Source organism: Lygodium microphyllum, chromosome 14 (assembly GCF_053477565.2).
Source record: "Lygodium microphyllum isolate KBCC chromosome 14, Lygodium_microphyllum_v1.1.10, whole genome shotgun sequence".
NCBI classification, from domain to species: domain Eukaryota; kingdom Viridiplantae; phylum Streptophyta; class Polypodiopsida; order Schizaeales; family Lygodiaceae; genus Lygodium; species Lygodium microphyllum.
In genome coordinates this window covers 4016932-4034319 of record NC_141148.1, presented here as the reverse complement: position 1 = coordinate 4034319, position 17388 = coordinate 4016932, and the positions used below count along the sequence as shown (strand labels likewise).

Below are 17388 nucleotides of genomic sequence, written 5' to 3'. Positions count from 1 at the left end.
GCAGTCCATAGAAAGAATAGTTCAGCCCGTTTGGAGGAGCCAATAGGTGCATCTTGCCACTCCAAAATTTGCAACTTATGAAGATTCCCACCTCCAATGGAAGCGTGAACTCCCCCTAATTGCAACTCTCATCTACAGCTAGGCTCACAGCCATAGAACTCTCGTGAAAGAAGCGCATGGCAAGGGAATGGAATACCTAGGCTGCCAAGGAGGACATGGAACCTTGTGGTGTGTGGGTGGGTGGGTAAAACCAGCCTTCCTTCTCGGAGAGGGTGGTAAAACCTGATCAAGCGCTTAATTACAGCAATTAATAATTGAGCATAAACTCAAATGTATCAATCTTGGGCGATAGACACCTTATTGGCCCCCAAACTGGTGCCCCTTTCGATATTTCTTTAAGTTCAATTGCCAATGAATCAAATACAAGATTAATCCAAAAGCCCCTTGCTGTACAAATAATTAGCAAGACAATTTGGGCCGATTGCCCATTGATTTTCACCCAAGACTTGCACAAATGGAACCACCAACTGGCCAAATGCTGCCCCAATTCACAATGGATGGCTTGACATCTGAAATCTTATCGCCTTGTACCCCTTCACGAGCAAGTGGAAAAATATGTTTGTTGGTTGCCTAAAGGAATTAGGCATTTTTGCATAAAATTCACCATCTCTAGCATGTCTCTGCTCATAGAGACTGCTATTAAAGCAAATGCTTTGCTACGTAGGAAGGATTTCCACTTTCTAGAGAGTGGGGAGACGCCGAATAAAGAGTTGTTTAAGGTTGAGAAAAGGGGCATATCTGAAAATCAACCTGAAAAGAGGCCAAAACAGCAAAGAAAGGACTCAAAAATATTGGCACAACGTAGGAAACTAATGGCTGCAAATAAATGTTTCATATGTGAACAAGAGGGTCATATTGCAAGGGACTATCCCAATAGGCAGCACGCTGGAAAATTAGAAAAAGGGTTGATTCAGCCCAACTCATCTCCTTTTTGTTCTCCAGTGCTTTTGTTGCAAAAAAAGGATGGTTCATAGTGTATGAACATTGACTATCGTACTCTGAACAAGATCACAATAAAGAATTGGTTTTCAATCCCTCGGATCGATGATGTTATGGATAGATTGCAAGGGATAGCCATATTAAGCCGTACAGATTTAAAAAGTGGGTATCATCGAATACGCATTAGACTAGAGAGTGTGTCTAAGACGGCTTTCAAGATATCTTTTTGATTATATGAGTTTCTTGTCACACTTTTTGGACTTATGAATGTGCTTGTCACTTTCAATCGTATGATGGATCGCATCTTCAAGCCACATAGAGAATTTGCCCGCACTTTCTTTGATGATATGATTGTCTACTGAAAAAATGAGGCGAAGCATAGAAAGCACTTGGGCATTGTGTTCAATGAACTGTGTAAGCATAGGCTAGTTATCAATGACAAGAAAAGTGAATTCTTTTTGCATGAAATCCACTTTTTGGGGCATATTGTATTAGTTGATGGTATTCACATGGGACCCTGCAAAGATTGAGGCAATACGATCATGGCCACCTTTGAAAAATGTACATGAGATCCACAACTTCTTGGATTTATATTCTTACTATAGGAAGTATGTATGCAGGTTTGCTGAAATTGCATCTCCATTGTATGCTTTGCAAAAGAAAAATGCACCATTTAGATGGACAACAATGGAAATTTCAGCACTTGAAAAGCTAAAGGAAAATATGACTTCAAATCCCGTACTTGTGTTGCCCGATCTAAGGAATTCATTTATTGTTCAATGTGATGCATGTGGTCACAACATTGGGGCTGTTCTTATGCAAGATGGCCAAGTTGTGGCGTTTGAGAGCCGAATTCTCCACACTGCAAACTTGCAAAGAAGAAACTAAACAGAAAAGAAGTGACCATAAACAATTCTCAAGCTGATCTAAAACGGAGCTAAAGCTGAACAAAATTTCTATGTGAAAACTGAGGCAAAAACCCATGCCAAGCTGATCATAAACTAATGCAAAAGTACAGTTCGAGTGCCCGAGTAAAACTCATATTCGTCTACATACATCTCAAAGTGACTAGTTACTGAGTAGTGATCTCATGGCATATATACTAATAGCAGAATACCTTCGATGCATGTTGAATACATCCAAGATCCACTACATATGAGAGCCGTCCAAAATTGGTGGGGTGGAAGTGCTACCTCCCCCCTGAGCATCAAGCAATGCTCCAGACCCCTACTCTGCTAAATTTGATTGAGCCCGAACCGAAGTCAGCTCTAACTGAAAGGCATCTTGGTAAAGTTGTAACAACAGAGGATGGTCTACCAAGTTATATTCTTCCATCCACTTTGCATCTATTGGCGAAACAATACTAAAGCTTCACCAAGAAACATATGGGAACTTTACCTCTAACTTTACTTGCCTCAAAACCTCCACTAGGTTGTAGGCCTTTCTTCCCCTTAAGCATTACGATGCTTTGCACTTACACATTGCTACAATTCCAACTTAACTAATATGCAACATTGCATTGAATGGACTAGCCCATCATGTATACCTGACATGCTAGGAGCACCAGATACATTAGGAAACATTCTTGTTTGCATACTTCTGGACCATTGCAAAGTGACAGTACATGGAAATTTACATACTACCAGCCATACCAATATGCATTTTTCCATACGTTGCACATATTACTAGCTCCATTTTTCCTCATGAACATCACTATATGAAGCATTCACATGACCAGCATTAATACCATAAGTCCCAAACAGAACGGGCTACATATATATGCATTGCCAAACTTGTCACTTTGTGCCCCAACATCATACCAACATTGTTATACATGGGGTTATCCATATTACCAGCCATACCCAAATACATTGGGCCTTGCACACTACACATTGGTTGCTACATACGATAAGGAGTTGTCGTACATCCCCGTATGTGATCCCTAACCCACCATAGCATGGAAACTAGTGCCACCACAAAAATCACCTAGCTGCCCCATAGTTGCATGCATATCCCACTGTCCAAAAAACATTGGATTGGCACTTCCAGGTTGGCCTTGCATATGCATCAATTGCCCTATTGGCATCATTTGCTTATGCTCACTACCCACATTTAAAACATCATGTTGTTGTATTGACTCTTCCTTCAGTGCATCTTGTTGTCCCAAAGTTCTTGAAGACAATTTCCTCTTCTTACCTTTTTGGCCCTCTCTAAGGGGAGCAAAAAGCACATGAATTGAGGGTCATTTGCCAATTGCACAAACATTTCAGCTGCTATCCTCAGCTGATCTTTAAACTAGTCATCAAATTTCTCTTCCTCTTGCTACTCATCAGCTTCTAAAGGCCTAGAAGGACCCACATTTTGGTCTAAAGCAACATTATTAGCTTGTTGTCCATGCTGCATACACTGTCTAAGATCAAGCATTTCATTTTTCCCAACATTTTGTGAATTTTCAGATCGAGCGGTATCATCCATACTTCATCCCATCTCACTATCTGAACAAATTCTTGCTCTAATGCTCAAATGAATACAATTTCAGCACTACATCAAAGCTTTTAACCTTCAATCAGATGCCTCAGACCCACCGAGTCAAGGAAACTGATAATATCCCAGCAATGGAATCCTGAAACCAACCTTTCTTCTTAGAGAGGATGGTAAAACTTGATTAAGCATTTAATTACAACAATTAACAAATTCACAAAACTGAAATGCACACTTTACCATGCAGTCTTGGACGTTGGACAACCTATTGGCCCTAAAACCGGCACCCCTAGCCGTAACTTTTATTGCAAATGGATGAAGTACGATTGAAATCCTCTGCCCTCCTCTGCTAATCCAAGTGTCTTTTGCTATCAAAACTAACCCGCAAGCCTACAAACCAATTTGCCCCTTGGTTTGCTTGGGGATTGGCTTTTGCCATGCTCTTTGAAAGACAAATTTAGTCCTAGATCTGATATCCATTGGTTGGCCTCTTGAATCTCCCTTAAATTCCTTAATTTCAACTATTTGAATTTAAGTCATAGGGCCTCAATTCTAAGCATGCATGCTGAGGTGGCTATCAAAACCCTAAATTCTGCTATAAATTAGGGTTTTGCAGCAGAGATTAACTGAAATCTCTTTCTTTGATAGCTCAAACTACTGAAAAATACTAAGATAACTTGAGAGATGACTAGGGGATAAGAGAAAATACTATAGAGAGAGAAAGTTTAGAGTTTTTTACGAAAAAAAAACAAAGTTTAGAGTTTCATTGCGAGAAACAATGAAAAGCTACTACTACCCTGCTCAAACAGCCATGGAAGTTGTCACCGCCAAAAAGACTGTTGCCCCTTTCTGTATCCTATCATCTGCACCAGAAGGACCTTGGGCTGTTGTTACCTACTCTTGGAGGGCTCCAAACTATTGTCACGTGCTGTAGGCTGACCTTAGTCATTGCAAATTATATCAACAACTTCTCCTTCCTTTCTAACAACCTCCTTCTCTCTCACAATGGTTGAATTAGACTTACAACAGCCCCCAAAAACGTTTTTTTACTTGTATAGGCAAGTTTTGCCAAGTAGCAACCTTCTAATCCCATTTTTCGACATTATCTAGCTTATTAAGTTAATTATCAAAATTTTAATCGCAAAAGTAATTTTATAATTATTCTAGTGCTCAAAAAATTAATTTCACGAGTCAACAATTAAATCGTTTACAATCAGTTTATAATCATTTTATGCTCAGTTTTCAATGGTTTAAAGCTGCTTCCATGAACAGCAATATGTGAGTAAATGCCATTGACAATTTCAACCATGGTTTATGCTGAGAATATGCTTTACTATGGTTGTGAAGTCAGAACAATCGACACACATGAGCTAAGGATACATCCAATGGATTTCTAGCAACAATTCTAAGCTAATCCAATGTTTATGCTGGCTGGAAATTTTCAGCAAGGTTTGGGGCATATAGCGTGGTTAAACAACGATGACCAATGTTGTAACTATGATACCTTATGGAAATTCCAGTGCAATATGCTTCTCCTTTGCCACAATGTAGTGCAATCGAGGACAATTGCAGGGATTTTACGGGGGAGGTTTGTCACGGGGACATAAATTTTGAGATGCTTTAATCTTACACATAATATTTAATTATTCTATTATTCAAATGTGCAAGGTTGTTTAGCACATGTGATACACATGGTAGTTATTTCATGGTAACAAGCCAAGGACCGCGAGGATACAATGCATGTATGTAAGTAAAGGAAGAATGTGAAAATGACAATAATTTGAACTTAACCAACTCAATCAATTATCACCACGAAAATAGAGAGATAGAGAGACACACAGAGAGAGGAGTCAATACCACATTGAGAGCAAAACCGACCTCTCCCCCTTTACAAGAATTTATTAAAACGAACCACGGGCACCGAGTGCCTGAACCATATACAAGGTCAAACTAAGTAGAAAGTGCTTCTTGGAAATTTCAGCATGAGAGCTTATTCCAAATGAAGAGAGAGACCCACAATATAAAGATATGGGGCTTGGATGCTCAAAAGTGGAAAGTAGAGGCTACAAATGACAAGTGTTTGCCAAAAATGACAAGTATAGAGGTGCTTGTCTCTTCAAAATAACACGTCCTCTTCTAGATGCTACATGTCCCTTTTCTAAAGAAATAAGCTTCCAAACCTTCTACTCAAAATCTCACAAATGGTTAAGAATTTGAGATAGCTGCTAAAGATAAAATTTATCCTTGCAAAATTCCAAAGCCTTTGACACAAATAAAATTTCCATTTAAGCAACTTTTCAAAAAATGTAACATCCTAAATTTTAGGAGTCATCAAATTTAGCTTCTGGAGAGCTTCATTATATAGGTTCACCAGTTCATGGTTTGTTTCTTCGATCATGAGCATTTGGTGTCAATTTAACTGCTCGACTAAACTTTTAATTGCTCTTGGATATCTCGACAATGACGACTCAAGTATAATTATAGGGTGTCCTTGCCATTGGTCACCCTTAAATATAAGGATGAACATTTAATCATATTTTGAAACACTTAACTAATACAAATCATCTTTCAAAATACATGAATATCGAATTAATTTGGAATCATTGAGCCAATATGTCTTGGCAACAATTAATATACAAAAGGTTTATTACAATGTCAAAAGAAAAAGTTGTAATAAGTTATGCTAGTTGGGCTTTGGGTGCCAATTGGTGTCACTTTTAACCCTAGAACAATTGTTTGGCCAATAAGCATCACTGGCTACACTAAGGACTAGCATTAATTAATTAATTAATGTAAATCTAAGGATCAACAAAGATTGGGGACCACTCCAAGTTGCAAATGGCCTATCTAATTTAATTATGGATGGATATATTTAATTTTGGGCAAGGTCAATAGGGCTGAAATTAATTTTCAAAATTGTTCAATTCTGAAAATTAATTTAATGGCTCGATAATGCTAGAAAACAGGTTTAGAAGGCTACCACTTGGCAAAAATGCCCATGCAAACTGAGAAAACGTTTTTTGGGTTGGATCTCAACCATTCAATCAGTTGGGAGACTGTGGAAGAGAGAGAGAGGAAGCTACTGGTCCAATTTTTTGAATTGTGGAGACATTCAAGAGACTGTCCACTACTGCATGAGACCCTAGTGATGTGGGCGACAACATTCACGATGCTTATAGATGCAAGCAACGACATTCAACGCAGGCAACAATAGTTGGTCACTTCCCCTTGCAATAGCTAACTACAATCTTGGCCAATCAGAGCAAGCAACAGTCAATTCCAGCCATTTTCCAGTGGGAAATAGAAATTTCTCTCTCTTTTGGCATTTTCTCACCTTCTCCAATCAATACTCAAAAGATCTCTATCATTCTTGGCAGATCTCAGCCAAATTTTGTAGATAGCAAGAGAATTTTTGTTGTAAGCCCTAAATTTCTACAAAGATTAGGGTTTAGCACCCACCTCAGGACCCATGTGAATAGGATAAGGCATCATACACTGAACTTGTTGTATCGATAGGGATTTCAAATACTAGGCCATCCATTGTGAATTGGGGCAGCATTTGGCCTGTTGGTGGTTCCATTTGTGCAAGTCCTGGGTGAAAATCAAGGGGCAATTGGCCCCAATTGCTTGCTTATTGTTTGTACAACAAGGGGCTTTTGGATTAGCCAAGGAGATCAGAGAATCTCAGCTTGTAATTGATTTATTGGTCATTGAAGTTAAAGAAATACCGAAAGGGGTGCCAATTTTGGGGCCAAAAATGTGTCTATTATCCAAGATTATTAAGGTAATGTGTGTATTTAAGTTTAAGCTCAATTATTAATTGTTGTAATTTAGTGCTTGATCAAGTTTTACCACCCTATCCGAGAAGGAAGGCTAGTTTCAAGTTCCGTGTCCCCTGGCATATTCTCACTCATATCTGCCTTCGTGGCACTTGTTGCCAAACCACTTGGCCTTGGATACCACTTGCTCCAACCATTTTCTAGCTATGCACACCCCTCGAGTCCCTATAAGAAATTTATTCATCCCCTAGATAAGCATTGGCAGTTTACTATCATTCAATTAGCACTCTCAGGGCACACAATTACGCATTTCTTGTGTATAGGTTAGATAGCGTTTTTGTAATCTTCTAGTAATTTTCAGCACTACCGGGCAGAGCTGGGCAACCAAGCTATGAGGATGCCACATGGCATAGGCGGTACAACACAGCTTTTTTTGGCATTATTTATTGCTCCAATCATCATTTGCAGCAATTGGCCAATTTTAACTAGCCAACTTGATTATTTTATTAGTTTATTCCATGCCTATTTATAGGCTGGCCAGTCTCCAATCATTCCACTTCTCATTTCAAGTAGAGAGAGAGATCACCTCACAAAGATACTATGAGAGTGCGCCATGGAAAGAGAAAAGTGAACAGGGAGAGAAAAAGGAGACAAAGACACAACCCAGGAGAGAGACAGAACAATGTGATTGCAATGGATGAAGGTACAAGGCTACAACAAACAACCCCAACACGCGGCTCTACACGTCAATGTGGGCACTAGATGGTAGCAAGGGGATGAAAGAATGAGGAGGGTTGGTTAATCACCAAGGATCAATTATGGATAATGAAAGTGGGAGGGCAGCCTATGTATAGGTAAAAAAGGGGAAAAACCCTAAATGTGGTCAAACCCCTAAAACATAGCCAAAAGTGCACAAAAAGAAATGCACTAATGTGTCCTCCACCTAAAGTGTCTAAAACACATAAAATGACAGACAAATACAATGTTAGAGCTCCTAATGTCCTCATCTAACTCAGACTGAGGCTCACAGGTCCACACAAGACACACATGACTCCTAATAGATACATTCAACAACCCATGTACATATCTGTCTTCTTCATTTCAGCATTCATTCGCTATAGATTTCTACATTCTACTGTCTCTTTTCTCTCTCCCTCTTCTCTCCATGTTCATTTTCTTTCAGTCCAATCATACCCTTTTGCAATCACTACACTCTAATATGATCTCAAAGTAGCATTAAAGGGCTGATTTGTGAGAAAACACGACCAGCAATGGAGGAGAGAGAAACAAGACAGTGACAATGAGTGAGCTACAGCAAGAGAGTAGAGTGTACTTGCTGAACTGAACTGAAAGAGTGAAAGTACAACCTAGTTTAGGTCATGAGTTGACCTAACCAACCTTTCACCAACTAACTAGAGTTAGGCTAACTAACTCTAGTGCCTAGTGTCACTAACTAAATGTCTAAAGACACTAAGTACACACATTACATTGACACTTGTATAAGTGTCTAAACCACACTAAATATATTGGGCACTACCCAGAGTTACCAAATTCTAATACCCCCCCTACCATACCAATGTCATGAAGTACAAGGATGATCAATCACCAAAGGGTAATAAGTTTAAGGGCTTTCAAAAAGACTCAAACTTCTCATGTGGTAATGCTTTGATGAAAATGTCTGTAATATTTTTCTATGTGGGTACATATATCAAGTTGATCTCTCCAATATAACATCTCTCTTACATAATGGTAATGCACCTCAATGTGTTTAGTGCGAGCTTGAGACAGAGAATTAAGTGCTACTACAATAGCACTCTGACTGCCAGAACGAATGGGTGGACCCTCCAAAGAATGTATATGTAGATCAGCCAATAATTTGCACAACCAAACACATTCCACTATTGCTATGAAGGCTGCTCTATACTCAACTTCACAAGACGAGGTAGCCACTATAGGCTAATTCTTGCTTAGCCATGAAATGCATGAACGCCCTAAAAAGAAACAATGTCCACCAGTAGACTGCCTAGCATTTATATCACCAACCCAATCTAAATCACTGCAAGCCTGTAAGTGCAAGTTCCCCCCCCCCCCCCCCCCCTTGCCCCTCGAGAAATAATAATGCATGTGACTGAGTACCTTCCAAGTATTTGAAGATCTACTTCACAGCTTACCAATGTGTGGTCCATGGGTTGTGCATATATCTACTCACCTGAGATACTACATATTGAATGTCAAGTTGTGTGTTACAAAGGTAAATTAGGCAGCCAATAGCTTGGCTACAAATTGCAACATCATGCATAAATAGCTTTAAGCCTAGCTCCATAAGAGTACACATAGGTTTGCAATCTTGCATATTAAACCCATGTAACAACTTATCCACATACTGTGACTGTGACATGATACCATGCTAATTTTGGGTGAATTGAATCCCCAAGCAGTAGTGTAGATAGCCCATGTCTATTATAGTAAATGCATGTTTAAAATCAGCCTTAAAATCTGCAATTTTTCCATCTATAGGTCCAATGAGCACCATGGCATCCCCATAAAGAATGATAATCAACAAGTCCCCCCCTTCATTGTTAATGTATAGAGTAGGAGCAATTGGACTGTTTTTGAACCCTTTGCTAGCCAAATATGCATCAATTTTTTAGTACCATGCACGAGGAGCCTGTTTTAGACCATAAAGAGCTTTATGCAACTTGCATACCATGTGCTCTTTCCCTTTAATCTCAAACCCTGGAGGTTGAAATACATAAACATCCTCATGCAAATCCCCATTCAAGAATGTTGTTTTAATATCCAACTGATGTACATTCCAACCATAATGTGCAGCCATTGCAATCACACGTCTCACAGTACTCATACAGGATGTAGGAGCAAAAGTTTCCTCATACTCTATGTCTTTCTTCTACACATAGCCTTTTGCTATCAACCTTGCCTTGTACCTGTCAATTGTAACATTAGCTTTACGTTTAAGTTTGAAAACCCACTTAGTACCAATGGCCTTTTTGCCAAGTGGTAGATCCACAAGATCCCATGTAGAGTTAGTGGCCAATGGAGTCTAACTCCTCCTACATGGCCTGCATTCAATGTACATCTTCTGAGCTTCGTCCAAGAAAGTAGGCTCATCATCGTCTAATAGTGAACTCATAAACACATGCTTCTCACAATCATCTACTTCTGTTATATCAGCCAAATGTGCCTCCTCCTACACCATGTGTTGCATGCCTAGCAGCCCTTCTAGTACACTGAGGTAATGGGGCATTCATTTCACTCTGCTGGAGAGTTTGTAGTTGCCATCTCGGAACTATTTTTGTTGCATTTACAGCAGCCCTTTCATGCTAAACTGCTGCCTCAGCAAAGGGATAGGGGATAGTATTGGCCTCCTCCCCCTATTGGGCACTTGAAACACCTCTGATGCAAGGACCTCTCTTTTTTTTTCATGAAGATAATTGAATTAGATAGTGAATATTTACATCTGACCATCAGGTCAACATTCTCTCTATATCTCTTACTTTCTATTACATCAGACCATCAGGTCAGCATACTCTGTCTCTCTCTCTCTCTCTGTGTAACAAATATTTACATGAGGCCCGCAGGCTCTCAGAACAACCAGAACAACCTATTACATGAACAGTACTAACAAATCACACAGAAGGAACAACTGGAGTAGAGCGAACAATCGACAGCTAGGGAGCAGCAATATCTGAAAGAACCAAGTCCGCTGACATCATAGAGGAGATTTGCCATAACACTATTCCTTGCACATGGGCCACATGCCCATGGATGCCCGATGCTGAATCAAAAATAAAGGCATTGCGAGTATGCCATATATGCCACAAGGCTGTCCATCTAAGGAAATGAAATAGGCAGGAACAGTCTAAACTCAAAGAGGGCATAGAGGACATATCTCCCATAATCCACGAACGAACTGATAGGTGGTGCTGAGTCACCGAGAACCACACACAAGAAATGAAATTCCAGATCTATCATGCAACAGGGCCCAAGACAAAGAGGTAAAGCAATGTCTCATCACAAGTAGTGCAGAAAACACAACACCCAACAGATATCTTACGGGCACGGAGCACTTCTCTCATTGGAAGACCCCCAATGAGCAACCGCCACATGAACACTTTTCCCTGATACGGGACCTTAGACTCCCAAAGCTGGATAAATCTTTCCCGCCACTTCTTTTTATTGTCCCTACGATGCCACAACCTCTTCACTTTCCCCATGACCCATCTCTTGGCTTCCACCATTTGATGATATATCTGATTAGTTGACCTTTTCTCAAAATCGTCTGGAAGCGCAAACATCCAGTCACACCAAGGATCCAATGGTTGAAATGCAGGCAAAGGAGAGAACCTCTGAAGACTGTCCTGTATGGACGACCAAATGTCCCTGTATCCACGAGGCACCCTAAAGTACTGAGGAATACGCCTAAAAGAATAAAGATGGGGCTGCCAGAGAATAATACCATCATGGACTATCTTCAACCCCAACCTAGCCATCCGATTAAACTTGTCTCGCTGCAAATCTTTTTGTGGCCAATCCAACAACCTTGAGGAAGTGTAAACGCCCCGAACAACGTAGTATGCTTAACAATTATGATATTCACTTGTTTTCGAGATTTAATATAAAAGAGAATGAACACTTAAAGATGAAAATGAAAATTACTCACAAAATTACAGCCATGAAAATGTAAAAGTAATGGAAACAAGATTGAGGGTTGAAGATGGGCAACCCCCCCCGAAGGAATGTATTTCTGCTCAACCCAAGTCCCTTAGGAAAGAGCTCAGTTACAATCAACCAGAGAGTGAGGAGAAGTAATTCTCACTCTCACAAGATCATGCAAAGATGTACAAACACACATGCATTATCTATTATGCACTGATAAGAACTGATTTCTTTACAGTATGAGAGAAGAAAGAGGGGAAATCAGCCTTTCTCCATCGTTGATCAGCAGTACATGGATAGGGCTTGCTTCTTGTTGCTAAAATGGAAGAAAGAGCTCGAGAAGGAGGTGCTGTAATGAATTTACAGGCTTGCTGTCCTGTAAAACAGTAGTGATAGAAGAGGGAATATGGAGGAATTTGATAATGGAGAAGTGGGGGATGATGATGGGGATGGATGGGGCCAGTTTCTGGCTATCTGTGGGTGCTGTACATGAGTTTACAGCAAAGAAAAAATGATGCTGAATGAAGAAAAACGAGCTCTTATTTATAGGAGAGGGAAGAGCTAGTACAAAAGGGGAAAGTGGAGTAGCACAAGACAAGCGTCCAGCCACATGTCATGAGATGTGACAAGTGGTGGGACACTTGTAAACTTGTGTGACAAGTGTCTTGACACTTGTCTCTTCTCTATGGCCTTCCTTTTTGGGTTGAATACTGTCAAGAATAGAAACAACCAAATTTAGTAAGCACAGTCAGAGTACAGAACTTACTATTTTTAGAATGACATCCCTATTTTTTAGGACTAGCATTTTTAGGCTAATTCGAGGCTCCTAAAATTTAGGGATCTCCTAAAATTTAGGGACCCCCCCAATATGGGTGTCATATGAAAGCTTTTCCCGTGTACATCGCAAAAATGGTATCCGAATCTTCATGTGACTTTCCTATGCAAAGAAATGTGCATTTCAAGCTTTCAGCCCACACATGCACATTATACAAGCATCTCATGATCATGCCATCTTGTTGATTGTAACTGTCTGTTCTGGTGGATCTAGCCCACACTTCAAGGCATCAATCCTTTCTGTGTGTGAGTCTAACCCTGATATGCGTGAGTTCTGGTCACAGGCGTCCAATCGGGCCATATAGGTGGAAGTGTGAACTATCTTTTCTCTAACCCACCGCGTGGGTCCACCATAACCTGTGACCACTCATCAGTGGCCAGCTCCAATGCACTTTTCTTTATATCTAATTAGTGCAAAGGAAATAAATTTAATAAATCATTAAATAGACAAATTAATGAAAAATGATAAAAATTCTGTTTCTATAGAGTTGTGACAGCCCTCTGGCTTTTATTCAACTGTCCTCAGCTGAAAAGCTTCTTGATATTGCTGTAGAATATTTGGGTAATCCTTCATGAATTTTTCATCTACCCACTGTGCATCTGTTGTGGGTAGATTCTTGAATTTCAGTAAGAATTTTCGTGTCACAAGGCCACTTCTCGTGGTTCGATCCTTGAGAAACAAAATCTTTTCAGGTTCCAAGAGTTGCTCTGTTTCTTCAACTTCTAGGGGATCTTCAGTAATGGGTTCCTTTGATTCTGGTCCTATGTAAGGTTTTAGCAAACTTACATGAAAAACGTTGTGTATTTTCCAATGAGCAGGAAGCTCAAGTCGATAAGAAACTTCATTTATTTTCTCAATCACTTTGAAGGGTCCAAAGTATCTACTGGAGAGCTTTGGAAAAGATGAATTTTGACCAGAACCTTGTTTGAGCCTGCTTTTATCAAGCTTTAGCAAGACATATTGACCTTTTTCAAAAGCCAAAGGTCTTTTTCGTTTATCTGCTTGCTTCTTTTGTCGCTCTTGGGCAACTTTGATAGTGGCTCGAACTTGATCCATTGCGGTTTTTAAATCTGAAGCAAACTCATCAGCAGCAAAAATCTTATCTTTAGTACGAATAATTGGAGGAGGAATCACTTTACCCTGTACTATTTCTTTTGGAGCTTTCCCTGTGGATGAGTACACTGTATTGTTGTAAGCAAACTCCAATAATGGAAGATATTTCTCCCATTGTGACTTATGTTCACTAACATAAGCTTTCAACACATCCAAAAGAGTGAGATTCATCACCTCTGTTTGGCCGTCAGTTTGAGGATGAAAAGCTAAGGAGAACTTTAAAGTGATTCCCAAATTCTCAAATAAAGCACGCCAAAAGTTACTTGTGAATTTGGAGTCTCTATCTGAAATGATCTCAGAAGGCATACCATGTAATCTGAAGATATGTTGAATGAAAAGTCTTGCAGCTTGTGCGGATTTCAATGTTTTATGACATGGAATAAAATGTGATTGTTTGCTGAATCTATCAATTATGACCCAAATCATATCATGACCTTGAGGTATTCTTGGAATACCTGAGATGAAATCCATTGTGATAGATTCCCATGGATCTTTGGGCACTGGAAGAGGTTGCAACAATCCTGGAATCTTCTGCCTATCATATTTGGATTTTTGGCATACCAGATAAGCCTCAATGAAGTTATGTGTATCTCTTCGTAATGTTGGCCAATAAAAGTAGCGCTCAATTGCACTTAGAGTGGCTGCCCTCCCTCTATGCCCTGCATAAGGGGGTTCATGACTTTCTTTAAGCACCTTTTGTCGAACAGGAAGAGTGACACAAAGGCGATTGTTCATGAGAAGGTAACCGTCTTTGATGGAATAATCTGAATGAGAACCTCCTTGCTGTAAATTTGACCAAATTGCTACAAAATCAATATCTTCATCATAAGTATTCTTCATCGTTTGAAAATCTTCATGATGAGCCACTGTAATAGTTGCAATGCGAGGCACTCTAGAAAGTGCATCAGCAACTACATTTTATTTCCCTGGAGTGTACATAATTTAAAAATGAAACATAGATAAGAAATTTTTCCATCTTGCATGTTTCTCCTGCAAATGCTTTTGAGTCTTGAAATACTTCAAGCTTTGATGATCGGTTTTAATAAGGAATTCATTGCCTAAAAGATAATGTTTCCATATCTTTAAAGCATGAACCACTGCTAAGAGCTCCTTTTCATAAATGTCATACCTTTTCTCCACATCATTTAGACGGCGGCTTTCAAAGGTTACGGCATGGCCTTCTTGATTTAGCACTGCACCAATACAATCACCGCAAGCATCTGCTTCCACTACAAATGGTTTTACCAGATCTGGAATGATAAGAACAGGTCCAGAAGTAAGAGCTGTTTTCAGCCTTGTGAAGGCTGCCTTCTCTTTTTCCTTCCATTGGAAAGAGATCTTCTTCTTTGTAAGGTCATGAAGTGAAGAAGCCATATGTGCAAAATGCTTGATGAAGCGGCGGTAATAAGAACATAAGCCAAGAAACGATCGCACCTCATGTACATCATGAAGATGAGGCCATTCTTGGATTATCCTGATCTTTTCAGGATCCATCTGGATCCCTTCAGAAGAGATGACATGCCCAAGGTAATTTATTTTATGCATGAAAAATTCACTTTTTTTACCATTTACCAAGAGTTGATTTTGTTGTAGTAATTGTAGAACAATTTCCAAGTGTTGATGATGCTCCTCTTCATTCTTGCTAAAGACAAGATTATCATCAAAGAAAGTACCAACATATTGTCGATGCTCTCTAAAGATGCGCTCCATCATTCGATTAAAGGTGGCTGGTGCATTGGTTAATCCGAAAGGAACCACCAAGAATTCATAAAGACCGTATGAAGTGCGGAAAGCAGTTTTGTGTACATCTTGTGGTATTACCCTAATTTGATGATAACCACTCTTTAGATCAATGCGGCTGAAAACCTTTGAGCCTCCTAGACGATCCAAAATGTCGTCAATTTTGGGAATAGGAAACCGATTCTTCACAGTGATTTTGTTGAGGGCTCGATAATCAATGCACATCCTGAATGTGCCATCTTTCTTTTGAACAAGAAGAACCGGTGAACAAAATGGTGAGCTACTTGGCCTAATTAGCCCACGGTTGAGTAGGTCTTCGACTTGCTTTCTGATTTCTTCTTGTTGAGGACGGCTCACACGGTATGGTGCTATATTAGGAGGAGAACTGCCCGGGATAATATCAATATGATGGTCTTCTGGCCTTTCTGGGGGAAGCTGATAAGGAAGATCTTCCGAAAAAAAAACTTTATACTTTTCCAAGAGCTGAAGTTGCTCTTGGTTTTCAGCATTCATATTATCTTTTACATCAGTGACATAAAGCAGACAACATTGAACACAATCCTTAATTGCTCTAGAGACTTGCATATGGCTTACCATAGGTATGGTGTCTCCAGAAACTCCAGCTTGGATCTCGTACTTCTTGCCTTTGTTGGTGAGTTCTACCTTCTTTTTCTGAGAGAAGATGGTTGAATCTACTCTATGATTCCAGGGCATGCCAAGAATCACATCGCAACCATTAAGGTCTCCGATACAGAAGGTATCTTCGTCACTATAGCCTTGAATTTGAAACTTGAGCTTGCCAATGTAGGGTATCACAGTCTTCACTGTGTCACCTTCATCAGCATTTAAAGCTTGGCGAACTTCTGCCGGAGTGTCCATCTCTTCATTCTTTAATCCAAGCTCTTTAGCTAATTGCAAGGAAATGATATTTTCATTCGCCCCAAGATCTATCAATAATAGTGCTTGCTTACCTTGCAACTGTCCCCAAGCTTTTAATAATTTACGCGTCTCTGGAGTGTGAGTTGTGTTTGCGACTACATCACTGATAGCATTGATTTTCATTGGCAACTTAGGCTTGTTGTCGGAAACCTTGCTTTGTCCCTTGTTTGGACATTGCTTCGCTATGTGGCCTGTTTGTCCACATTTAAAGCACTTCCCTTCTTTCATGAAGCGTTGCTTTTCTTCTTCAGAAAGTTGCTTTGCTTGTGGGTATAGATTGGAGCGAAATTGAGGAGCATTAGGAGGTGCATAGGGCTTCATCTTCTTTTGATTTGATGGCTGCTTTTGCCGTTGTTTTTGTCCTTCATTTGGGGCTGAATACTCCTCATCGTCAGCTACTCTCTTGTTATCATTCTTTTGGAATGATTTGTTGCCATTGTGCTCCATTTCCCATGTCTCAGCATGGTCAATGAGTTCCCTGAGACTAGAACAATGATAATGATTAAGAGCAGTACGAAGTTTAAAATGCAAACCTCCTTGAAACTTCCTAAGCTTTTCCGAACTGCTGATCTTCTTGAAATGTTGGACCTTCAAAAGTAGCTCCCAAAATCTCTTGGTATAGTCACCAAGTGACTCATTTTTCCTTTGCCAAAGCCGATCCCATTCCATTTTTACATCTCTTTTGAAATGAACAGGAAGAAATTGGCTTTGTATCATGCGAACAAAGGACCGCCATGATTTTGGGGCAGCATGATCATATTCCAACCCCGTCCACCAGGTATGAGCTAAGTCAGTTAAATGTAAAGCTGCAAACTTAATCTTTTC

The 17388-nt window shown here is 39.8% G+C and overlaps 1 protein-coding gene across 2 annotated transcripts in view; it reads right to left on the bottom strand.

Moving 5' to 3' along the window:
* Window positions 1-17388, bottom strand: part of SRT1 (sirtuin 1) — a 107713-nt gene that overhangs the window by 29948 nt on the left and 60377 nt on the right. The window lies entirely within an intron of this gene.